Source organism: Mercenaria mercenaria, chromosome 10 (genome assembly GCF_021730395.1).
Source record: "Mercenaria mercenaria strain notata chromosome 10, MADL_Memer_1, whole genome shotgun sequence".
NCBI lineage: Eukaryota > Metazoa > Mollusca > Bivalvia > Venerida > Veneridae > Mercenaria > Mercenaria mercenaria.
This window is the reverse complement of record NC_069370.1, coordinates 10,387,683-10,401,163: the sequence shown is the minus strand read 5'-3', so window position 1 is coordinate 10,401,163 and position 13,481 is coordinate 10,387,683. Positions and strand designations below refer to the sequence as shown.

General features: G+C 32.7%; 1 long non-coding RNA gene across 1 annotated transcript; it reads right to left on the bottom strand.

Moving 5' to 3' along the window:
- Window positions 1-6,598: 6,598 nt before the first annotated feature.
- LOC128546309 (uncharacterized) lies at window positions 6,599-9,368 on the bottom strand. The gene is made up of 3 exons (XR_008365926.1): window positions 9,272-9,368; window positions 7,917-8,010; window positions 6,599-7,402 (listed from the first exon to the last, which is right to left on the bottom strand). It is a non-coding gene; the product is annotated as an uncharacterized LOC128546309 (long non-coding RNA).
- Between the last annotated feature and the right edge of the window lie 4,113 nt (window positions 9,369-13,481).

Here is a 13,481-nt window from a genome sequence, read left to right as displayed (position 1 = left end):
AATGGTGAAAATGTAGCTCGGGTGGGTGGGGTATTTTAACCCCTAAATTTCGGTAGAAATCGTCAAAATTTGGAATAAATGGTTACAGTGCGCCTTTAATTGATTTAGAACAGTTACATAAGCAAAACGCTAATATCTGAAAGTCAGTATTGTAACAATCTACTAAAATATGTGTGTAGCCAATAATACTTTTAAAGAGAGAGAATTCCGCATTTTTCATACACAAGGTTAACTAAAATGAGTATAATTTTTGTTTGACATACGGCAGAAAGCGACATCCGGTCTTTAAACAATCACAGAATGAATGTATTAATGGCTGAAGTGGATGAACCTTTGCCTAATTTCTGGGTTACGAAATCGAAAAACTAGAGGACTTACAGAAACTGGCCCACAGACCATAACCTGATAGTTTTAAGGTTTTTATTAGTATTGTCTTGAGATTTTGAAATGAATCCGGGTCCTGAGAACTCGGCTTTGTCAATTTTCCATCAATATATACGTAGCATTAGAAACAAATTTGAATACATGAAAAACAATTTTCTGGACTTCGATGTATTATGTTTCACTGAAACTAAACTATCTGCTGACATTACGAGTGATATGATTACATTAGACGGATTTGAATCTATATTCAGAAAGGATAATTCCTCCCATTCAGGAGGGCTGTTAGTATATGTGTCTAACAACTTTGTATCTAAAAGGATATTTAATTTGGAAAACATTTTACCAGAATCTATTTGGATAGAAGTTAAATGTCTGATTTCAAATCATTTTTAATTTGTAATTTGTATCGTCCACCGCAGGCGGCGATAGAAGTATGGGAAAGAATTAATTTATGCATAGAGAAGGCTCTTGAACTTTCCAGTAACATAGTTTTTGTGAGTGATATCAATGAGGATCAGCTAAATTCAAATAATCACAAATTCAGAGATATCCTGATGTTGAATAATATGACGAATGTTATAAACGAACCTACACGTATTAGTACTTATTCTCGAACATTGTTAGACCCGATTGCTTTAACTAACAATATACATAGCTTACATTCAGGGATTTTTGAAACTGACAAAACCATAAGCGATCATTTTGGAACATTTTCGTTTATCAAACTTTTTACCCATCTACAACTGCGTTTAAACGAAGAGTATGGAACTACAAACGCGCAAAGGACCTCGGACATTTTCCTATTCAGATTGCCTATCCGATTAAGGAAAAAGTGACAAAGGGATAGACTTCTGAAATTGCATAGTTACGATAGTTGAAGACCATTTCTTGATAAATGCGACTTCATTTTACAAGTTTATGAACAAAAAAGACGACTTTGTAGACATTTCTCATTCTCTTTTCTATTAAAATATGAACATAAATCATTTTTACATTTTAAACATCTTTCCCCCCAGTGACGCAACAAAATAGTTAACATGCCTTTGTAAATAATTATTATATACGTATGCTGCAAAAAATGGCACTTGGTCACAGGTGGGAAAGTGTTTAAAATTGAAAAAAACTACGTACAGGGTGTCAGCAAATAAATTTTTACATAAATATTTGACACTTATTGCATGTGTTTCCTAAACCTTATATATCTACAGCTTTATTCATTTTTGTAAATATTTCAAGCACAGAAAACACTAAACTAAATAAATAGCGGACATAGAAAGTCAAGCTAGAAAGCAAACAGAGCGTTATAAGTATACCTTATGAATTTGTCAATCAGATCTGTTACCTCTTGACAGTCTAAGTCCGTCGATTGAGTGTCATCAGGATTGAGACAACTGCATCTGTCGTAAGTCAAGAACCAAGCAAGTGGTTTCGACATATTACATATGTGTCTTCAACGTAAACATGACAAAGAAATACAGACACACTTCTATGGGAATAGTGCCCTTTAGGTGCAATTTTTTTCCTTTTGTAGGACACAGTTGAAGTGAACCTATAATGCATTTTAAGAGCAACATTTGCTTTTATTCGATCCAGCATCCTATACCCTAACAGAACTCTACCAGACACAATCTCATTAACTAACCCAGTTGCTTCCAAAACTTACACTGAGACCCATAGAACTAATACTGACTCACCCAGAACTAACACTGACACCCCCAGAATTAACATCAATTCGCTCACACGTCTGAAACTTATTCTGAAGCCAACCGAAATACTAGTAAGGACCTCAATGAACTAACACAGACACCCAAAGAATATCTATATAAATGTTGATACTAGCTAGTGAAGTCCTGTGCCACTGATATAAAATGCTAAAAGTAAGGCATCCCTGAACCCACAGTGGAATAGGCAGTCTCCTGCATCCCTCCGTTTCAACTGAAAAAGGCCAACTACGCCAATGTATGGCCAGCTACACCACTGCATGTATTCAACAATAATCCTCCACATAATGCCCGGTCAGTATTGTACATGTGTATAAATACAGTATAGCAATAGATGTATAGAAAACAAACAATAGGCTATGATCAATGCGTCAGTGTTATCATGGGCACTCGGGTGGAAATAACTGAGTTACAGTTAGGGACCAAAAGGTTTGTTCCACTTTTATTTTTTCCGTTTCGTTTATTTTCAAAAATGTCAATAAAACTGATAATCTGCATGGTATAAGTCTATTTATTGTGTTAAAATAATTCACAGTGGACATACCTTAAATACCAATGCTTATTTTAACTAAAAATACACATTTCAAATTTTTCAAAAATATGACCCTTAGTTACAAACTGTTCGAATTTCAAGAAAACAAATATGAAATAAAACTATTTTTTGTGACAGTTTGATAGGAATATAACTTATTTATCAGTATTTGAAGCTGTGTTATAAAACTATCAGCTACTAAAGTCAAGAAATAGCATTGAACTTAGGGCAAAATCCCGAGCATAATGTCCGATGTCCTTTTAATGAGCTAAAGATCATTGACATGTATAATCAAATTTGCAAAGCATTTGATGATAGGGAAGCAACATGTATAGTTTTTTTGTGACATCAGCAAAGCATTTGATAGAGTATGGCATAAATGTCTCATTTTCAAACTTAAACAATATGGATTTTCTGGTAATGTTTTAAATTGGTTTTCAAATTATTTAAAGAACAGGAAACAAAAAGTTTTTGTCGGCTCCACATATTCTGATAAAAAGTGTATACCTGCCTCAAGGCTCAGTGCTAGGGCCCCTATTATTTTTGATATACGTAAATGATATAGCTGATTCATTGACAAATGTCACACATTTGTTTGCAGACAATAGTTCATTAGCTGTAAGCTCTAGAGATACAAATTATTTTGAAAGTACCATCAACCGTGATCTTGAAACAATATCTATTTGGGCAAAGCAATGGTTGGTTCAGTTCAACGCTGCTAAGACTGAAGTAATGTATTTTTCACTATCCAAACATAATCGCCATTCTCCTGATAGATATTTTCAAAACACACAACTGAATTTTGTTCACTTACATAAGCATCTAGGTGTGACATTTAGCGACGATGGGACATGGCATAAACACATAACACATATAGCATCGTCTGCCTCAAAAATTCTTGGAACAATGAGAATGCTTAAGTTTAAATTAAAAAGAAGCACACTTAATCAAATTTATATATCGTATATAAGACCGGTTATTGAATATGCCTCCTTAGTATGGGATAGCTGTACTTTGTACGAGAAAAGTATTCTTGACCGTATTCAGTATGACGCTGCGCGAATTGTAACCGGTCTAACAAGATCTGTTTCGACAGGTAAACTTCTTCGCGAAATTGGATGGGTATCAGAAACAGTTCGCGATACTAATACATATAATTTAAGAAATAATTACAATTATGCCACAGTTGCTCGACGTCTCAAAATTTATTCGAAATCAGTAATACCATCATCTATTAAAATTTGGAACAATTTAGATATAGACACACGTAATTCTCAAACATTGGCAGCGTTCAAATACAAACTTAAGAAAATGTTCCAACCGCCAAAAGTTCCGCCTTATTTTCTATTTGGTGACAGATTTCTTCAAATACATCATGCTAGAATCAGAAACAATTGTAGCAATCTTAATGCTGATTTGCATTACAATCACCTGCGGGATAATTCTAATTGTAACTGCGGATTTTGGTTAGAAAACGCTGAACATTACTTTTAGGTGTCCTTTGTACTCTGATCAGAGGCGTATCTTATTTACAAACACTCGTGTATATCATCCTCTCAGTGCAAATAAACTACTCTTTGGAGTCAACCATTTAAGTGACAAAGACAATAAAGGGCTATTTCAACATGTTCACTGTTTTATCAAATGGACAAGAAGGTTCGAAAATGATTTATATGTTTTTAGATTTAAATTAAGATATTTTCAACAATGGCTGTCTGAGGTGTATATTCGGTGTTTGCGATGAGCTTATGGGCGAGAAATATCAACGCGGGGTCTCTTTTTCCCCTCCTTTTCTCCATTTTCTTAAATAAAATATCACTTCTTCATTGCATTTTTCATTATTGTTTTCTTCCTCTTTTTCATTTTTGAACTTCATTATAAAATACAAATGTGCTCTTTTATTTCATGTAAATGCGACGAAAATACAAAGAAAATAATGTTCATTTTGTTACAAGCAGTATGACATCTGGGAAGGGCCATTCCGCTAATGTTGCTAAAACTTGTGGCCCAACTCTTTTGCTATTTATATGTAATCTGTATATCCATGCATTTATAATACTCTTACATTTAGTTCGTTTTCTTTGTATGCATGTCTTGTAAATTTGTATTGTATTTGTATGGGAAAGCAATAAAATATGATTAAACTAAAACTAAATTATATACTTATTTGGTATCATAGTCATATTTATAATACAATATCATTGCAATAATGGGTACAAATGAAAAATAAATCTTGTTTCATATTCGCTTTTTTGAGCTTTTTACACTGAAAAATACCGGTAATAAAAAATATATCTTCTTTTTAATTTTGTAAAAACTGTTTCATAATTTTTTTCCTGTTTTCCTTGTATATAGATAAATGTACTATGAATATAAAAATTGCCAAAAATTGGTCAAAAAACCAGCCTAAATTGTGAGTTAAGACCGCTTGAATACAACAACGCTTAGGACGAAAAATGGCGCGAACCTGACCGAATTAATTATATCTGCTAGAAGTTAAAAAGAAAGTTTAAAAAATTCTTAATCCTTTCCATAATTGAATAGTAAATGATCTGAAAGGAGATATTGTCTTATCAATACAAAATAAATTGTCTAACAATATGTGACAGAGCATGAGATTTTGGGTCCAAATGCAATTTTGGTCAAAAATGGGGTTTTGGGCTAATCTGACAGACTGACCCGTTCTGAGTAAAAATCTTCAATTTGACAATAAAAATCAGTCGTTGTCATGGAGATATTACCACTTTTCGGACACCATGTTTTTGTCTAACTGTATCAAAATTGAGGCAGTATATCTTAATAATGACACCATATTTAAATAATATCAAGATAAAATACATGATAAAATAACAAAAGCAACATGCAATTAATGGAATGTTTTGTGGCTATTAATGGAATGTATTTCTTTGTGTCTCTTTCTTTCATGTAGTATAAAAATATTTATGTTCTAAAAATCGTTTCTATAGCAACACTGTTGTTTAACCTCTTTTCTAACAGTCTCTTGATGAATCTAGCAATAAATTACATAGAATGTGAAATAAATACACAATTAACTTTTTCTAGTGTGCTAACAGTTTACAGACAACTGTTTTATGACATTCTTTTGAACAAGATACAGAATTTATTTGATATCAAATTAGACAACATCCCAAAAACTAGGACATTTATCTTATTATTATAGACACCTTATCTATTAAACAGTAAGAAAGAAAATCAGGCAAGAAGATATAATTATTACACTGTTATTATCAACTGTGAGTTTGCTAAAATTTCAAAAGACTTAGATATACTGATCAGTGAATCATTACCATGGCAACGATGTGGTATTTTCTTACAAAAATACTAACATTACCATGGCAACAATGTGGTATTTTCTTACAAAAATACTAACATTTTTGGCAATTTCTTTGTAATAAATTGAATATTGGAAGTGTTTTTCCATATATTTACATCAAAAGCTGTCTTTTTTCTTATTTAAAAGTAAGAGAGTAGACATCATTCCGCGAAAATGATACACCTCTCTCAGTTACAACTATTGCCATTTTAAGGCAGGCTTGTGTAATAACATAGTGCTTTGTTGATGCAATTATTACATATGAAAATATATTCACTAACATAATACAGCTTAACATATATAACATATAAACAAGCAAGTTGTTGTTTACATATGATGATATCCAAAATAATTTAAAAGTTAAATTAATGTTACCATGGAACAATGCACTATTTTCTTAAAATAGTAGTTTTTGTAAATTTTCCAGAAAGAATCCGAACATTCGTTTAGCATCTGTTCAGTATACATTTGTTTTACACCACAAATGGTCAATTATGATCATTTATAAAAAACAAACATCATTTTATGTAATATATCTTGTCTTTCAGAACTACATATTTTCCTGATATGTCTATCTGCATTACAGCTCTGCCATTTTATGGCAGATTTGTGTTATGACATGTTTTGTTGATGGTTACACATAAAGATATTTTCTTGCAGAACATAGTCTGATTAGCAGAATATAAACAAGACACATGCTGTTTACATAATCAAACAAATCTAAATTTAAGTCAAATTTGTGTTACCATGGCAACTCACAATGTTTTGCAAAAAATTATCTACTTCTGCAAAGGTCATGTCATGTAAAAATATCTTTTAACACAATTATAACCATGGATTAACATAATTAATTCTTGAAATAAAATATATTATATTCAGCCAGTAACAAATATTTTCTTCTTTATTGGTAGTTTTCTGCCATTTCTGGAAAAATCCTTCCTACACTCACACTGGCAAGGCAGTTTTGATTGTAAAAATGTTTCCTCCAAAGGTTGTGCTTTAATGCCACACATGTTGTAGTTTTGAAACAACTAGGATTCATTCAACAGACATGTCTTACTATTTCATGCATGCAGTTTTGGAAATTTTAAAAGTTAAATTCTGTATTGTTAGAACAATTAGGATAGTGCTTCTCAAACAACTTCACAGCTGTCATGACATCAAAACACTACTTTTACCCAATATTTCTCACAGTTGACTAAGTTTTACTTTTTCTTGAAACACATCTGTAATTTGAACTAGAATTTTTAACTTTTTCAGGTCATGAGGGCAGGAAACATGACATTATTTGTGCAATATGGAGTTATTTGCTCATATCAGTATTTGTGAAATGCACTCTATTCCACAGGCATGATTTCAGCTGGATGATCAATAGAACATATTAATTCCTTCTGTTTCATTCCCATTTACATATTCATAGTTCTTTCATCACTGCAAAACAAAAATTCATCAACATTAGAACTTCATTTTAATAAGATTAGTATAAGGTTACAGAATATAAGACTGTAAGGCATCTTTTTAAGCTTAAGAGAGTCTTTTTGTTAAAAGCTGTCTGAAAGCAGATTTGATAAGTATAAACTCATCCAAGAATCTTACAGTATTCATGCAGAAAAAGTAGCTTTTCAAGAATACATAAACTAGCTAAGATTCCTACAGACTAGACATACAATTTATGCAATCAAACTTAATGTAAACACAAATACTGTAAAAATAATTTTGAAAATATGAAAAAATACATACATGATATATTCAATTATTGTATGTCATTACTTATTCACTTCTTAATATATTACACATATTTGTTGAATGGGTCTATAATCAAAATCATTTCTCTTAAAACGTTATGAATAAAATAGATCATTTATGTTTATGCTACTTTAATGTCTTTATCTTTCTTAGAATAGCAGTATAGTTACTGTAAAAATGTATGAAGAAATTTACAAACCCCCATAAAATCCAGCTTGTGTATAGACCTTCCTGGAAAATCATTTCACTGTTTAAGGTCATTGCATCAAGCCAAACAATCCTCAGTGGCTGATCTGTAAAATGAATAATTGTGGCTGATCTGTAAAATGAATAAATACTGAAAAAGGCTGAAATGTGAGATAAAAATGCCCTGGGCAGTTAGCTCAGTACATATTTAGCACAAAGACTTCTATAAAAAGAGTAATAGGTTTGAATTCCTGGCAAGGCTTTCAAAACAAAATGTATCTAAAGTTTATTTATTTTACTAAGTGGTTTTTAGTCACTTACCAAGAACAGTACAGAATGGTGATGAATCCAGAAATAATGGCCAAGTGAACAGTATGCAAATTTAACATGAAAAGCTTTGGAAAAAACTCTCTTTCCAAGTAAAAACAATATTTATGCCTTGTAGAAGTTTTATGTATGGACTGAATTGACATTACATGTAAGAAAGTAGTGGTTGAAGCTGACAATAGATGTGTTTCAACTATTCCTGATCAGTCACTTTCATGGCATGGCTATATTTATAAAATGATCAGGGATTTAACTTTAATATGTAACTAAACATTATGACTGACTGTTGTAATTTTGTCTGGCACCAGAGTCACAAGGTCTTCATGCAATTGTCCAAAGAAGTATAAAATACACAGAATGGCAACTGGCTGTAATCTCGCGTGATCTCGTTTCAGAGCGTGAATTGGCGTTATCTTCGTTAAAACAAACATCGGCGTGCATGGAGTTACAATTTGTACCTTTAAAACTACATTTCAAATACATGTTAGCGTCTAAAACAACGTAAGTTTAATGTGAAATAGTCTTAACTTAAGACACAAAGTACACGTTTCTTGCCATCAAAAGAAGCGTGGTCATACGGTGATAATTAATTTACCGATGAATGATTGCTTTCGAATACAAAATGGCGCGCGGAGAAAGCGTTACTTCCGGTAAACGAGATTTCATTTAGTTATCACGGGACGTTGGCGAGATTTGCTCTATATGCCTTTCAAGTTGCCGATTTATTTATTTTTATAGCTCTTTGAATTGTCTTGCATACTGATTCTACTGAATACTTCTTGTAATTGTCTTGCATACAGATTCTACTGAATAAGAGTCAAAACCGATTTAAAAACGTTGAATTCATGGCAGATTAAGTAAATAAAATATAGTCTACAATATATTGACACTTGTAAATAAAATGTGAACTGCGCTAAATCTACCTCGAATCTGTCATTAGTGTCAAATCCTGGCTATTTTTGGAAAAGATATCGAACAAAACTGTCGATATGAACTCAAATAATATTTTTAACACTACATATCGCTTAAATACTTACTTACCTTGAGATTCGCTAACTGTCATTCTTTATACAATCGAAATAAATCATCAAATAATTGTTTTTGGTAGTTTCATTTTCTCCGCGTTCTTCGATGTTTACAAATGGCGTGTCGATTCAAAGGGCGATAAATTATCAATCATTTAGTTTTTTTAAAGAAACGGAATTGCAAAACACGGAAATGTTTATAAATGTCACTTCTTTTTTTACTTGTGGCAAGGTAGAGTATTATTGAAAACAAGAAATACATCAATTGACGCGAACACGTGGTAACGTCCATCATTTTTTTTTGTGACGTAACTTTAATCGATGTTTTCTCAAATGACGTAACGCCGAATTTGGACCCAAAATGTCATGGCGCGTCACATATATTAACAATATTGCCTTTGTACTAAAATGCGCTGTCAAAACACAGCCACAAATGGCAAGTTGCATGGTACATGTCAGGCATGATAAATGTCAGTACAACATAAACCAGTTTCAACGTTTGATTACTGATAAAAATATATTAAAAATGTTATATTATTCAAGATTCTTCATATTTAAGATTGTCTGTCACATGTTTCAACAAATGTTGACTTCATTTCAATTTTTCATAGATAGTGTCGACTGCGAAGAAGGATGCGCATAAAAAACTATAGGAATTCCCTTTAAGTTTACGAACTGTGTCAGATTTATATTTTAATAATTTGTTTTCAACTTGTTTGTAAATTTACGAATTGCAACCGTGTTTCTAAATATATGAGATTTTGTTCGAACATTTACGAGGTCCAATATATTGTCTACTTTTTATATTCTTAGACAAGATTGTAAATTTACAAACTTCAAAACTGTTTTATTTTTAATTTAAAAGATTTTGTTCGTAAATTTACGAAGTCACACATTTTGTCTACATTATGTATTCTCTGACAGGTTCGCAATTTTACGAACTTTACTTCTCTTCTTTTTCAATATATAAAATTTTGTTCATTAATCTATGAAGTCAAGCTTCTCAGATTATTCAGTTTTTATAACAATATCAAGTTACACATATTTATCGCTTATTCATCAATTTGAGCTAGTTAGAATTTAATTTGAAGTATTGAAATGTTTAGTAATTATATTTATTTATAGGTTTAAATTTACTTGTCAGAGCCTTTGATTGTTTTCAACTGTTTGAAATAATATGCAGTTTCTATCAAATTGTGCTACTTATTTAATTTACGAAGATGCTTCTTGTTCGTAAATTTATTAGACTGTGTCAGACTTGTAAACATGTCTTATCTTTGTTTCTATTTCTTTATGTTCACGACGTCAAACCTTTGAGGTTTCCCAAATATTTGCAAAAAAAAACCCACAATTTTTATCAGTTTTAGCTACTAAGTAAATATACGAAGTTGTTACTTGTTCAACTAATGAAAATCAGATCGAACTCCTATAGGCTTGGGATACTATACTTGACTTGTCATTTTGACGAAGTTCCTATGAGACGATGTCTTTAAATCAATAACGTCTGCCTAAATATCCCCTAGCTGTAGTGCACTTCTATTGGTGCCATTTATAGAAATTGTGTCTGATTGCTATTAATTCGTACATAGTTTTTTACAACGATCGCACATAAAAATTTCACTGATTTCCATTTGAACGTCGATGAACATTGAAGATTTCGTTTAATAACAAAACAATAGACAAATAGGTGGAGGTATATGATAAAAGTGTCATTTTAACAGAAGCTATATCTGGAATGTTGTATTCGGCTCTCGTGGATTTTTGCGCCTCGTGAGGTACGACCTGGCAATATTCCACTCGAGCCGAATACAACATTCCAGATCGAGCTACTATTATTATAACCCTTATAACCCTATCATAGCTTAATTAATGTCGTAGTCGTTACAAACTATCGAGCGACGTGTTACATTTTTAAACATATGCATGCTGCGTCTAACTGAAAATTAGCAATAATAGTATGAAATTTGTCACAGGCTGCTATAAAATAAGATGTCATACTGGCCCTATTATTTATATATCTATTGTTGATATCTATCTGTACATAGTGTTACACAGAGATCTTCGTTCAGACCTCATCTCCAAACCCTCTAGCTGCGAATATATTCAGCATGTTCCGATAAGATGATTTTTCAGTAATTAGTACTGACTCGTCGATGTATATAGTGTTTAATTTCAGAACATAATCCTTCTGGATTTTAATGAAACTTCCCAGCATCAGATGTTATCAAGCCTTAGCTGTGCATACACTCGACACGCTCCGGGACCTGGAGCTGATGGATTTGAACAAAAAATCACGAACAAAATTCAAATTTTGGTCCGTTTGTTTTATTTTTTAAGTCCATTGCTCAAGACATATAATTATAATTACAACATCGCATAGAAATATGTCGTAGCTACAAAGTAAGACCAAACTAGGTTTATAAGACATGAAATGAGGTCACAGAAAATAAAATATGGATGAAATGTTCGAAAAATCGGCATATTTTGATTGATATTTCATCTGATGAGGAGAAAAACACCCCCTTATTTCCCCTAGTACCTACATATCATATCTACATTTTTAAGGTAGGTTATAGGTGAAAAATAGCCCCTAGAGGTCACACGAGGTAAAATATGGAGGTAAAACATAGTTAAAACAATAAAAAATCAGCATTTAAGTATAAACCAACAGATCAACATCCTAATTCGAGCCTCTATACCGTTACATATACCTTTATTATTCATGCTCCGATTGGTACGGGTCCTAGCTACTGTTTAAACCCAAAGGTGGACGAATAGCGCAGTGGTTTGCACACTGGCCTTCCAATCCTGAAGTCGGGGGTTCGATCCCCGGCAGCTACTCGGGAATTTTCAGAAACGCTTTTCAGTGTTTCCCACCCAACTAGAGGTGTACTGGTCAGAAACCCAGGCAATCCTCGCGTGTATCTGTGCTATACACTGGGCACGTTAAAGAACCAGGCTGTCTATTCGCAACGAGCTAGGCTAAGTTAGCCGGACAAGCGTGTATCTGATTTCTGATCTCTCTGTCGTGGGGGCTTTGTCTCACTCTGTCCCTCTGGTCAGATCGCTCTGTGTCTGTACTAGTAGAGGATGAATTCTGCGCCCTGTGTGGCTGCATTTGAACTATGTAAAGCGCCTTTGAACGTGAAATTGATCATGAAAAGGGCGCTATATAAATCTGGTATAATAATAATAATAATAATAATAATAATGTTCGTGTATATTGGGTACCATCTGAGGTCAGGAAATGTAATGTATGGAGGACTGTTGGAGGCAAAGCAGCATTACTTTTTATCAATATTGGACGGTTTTCCACCCGATTGGATTCCCTGTGACCCGGCATTTACCACTGTCTACATTATTAGATAGGTATAGGTACCAGCTATCAACTGAGACCAAAGTTTATTTCCATTTTAAATTTATCGTATCTGACCGTGAAACAGACCTATTATACAATATGTTCATTGTCATACTATTGTATCTTAATACAGTGAATTTCATCGAATTTTAGCCCTCTTACTTGGTGTAATCTCTTAATAATGAAAAAAAGCCTGCAGTGACCATCTGATTAAATTGTCTTGTGTCCCAAATAATAAATAACATGTTTAACGTTGTACGTAAAATATAATTGCGAATGAAAATGATATTTTCATAGGCCATAATATATTTCAGTAAATATTTCAGCTGAATATTCTAATTGTTCTTCCTGCATACTGAAGAAGAGATCTGTGTCTGGCCAAACGTCATAATGTCTGTCCCTGTACAAAAGTACATCTCTAAGCTATGGTGCAAAAAAAAATCATGATAATTTGCATAGTCTACTATAGTCCCTTTGTAGAACAAATTTACGAAAAGGTATTGGAAAGCACTTACAAGTGTCTTAGCTGAGCTTTCAGGATCGTTTTAGCAGTGCATTATCTATATAGTTTACGTTATGCAGTCTGTTATCTCAAAACATCTCTTTATGACACCGGAAAGCCCTTTTTGTTGTTGAAACGTTAACAGTATTTGAAAAAATCCTTTTAAGCCGCAAATTATAGAAGGCAGGTAGACTTGTATGCAGCTGACAGCTATATCTGAACCTGACCTTGGTGCGAGTGGCTCGAGTCTTGTGTGTTACACACAATCTTTCATTGGTCATTAACATGTATATAACAAAACATATTGTCTTGTAAGTTGTGTGATAAGAGGGTCACATTAAATCAAGTTTATCTCCTGAATAGGGC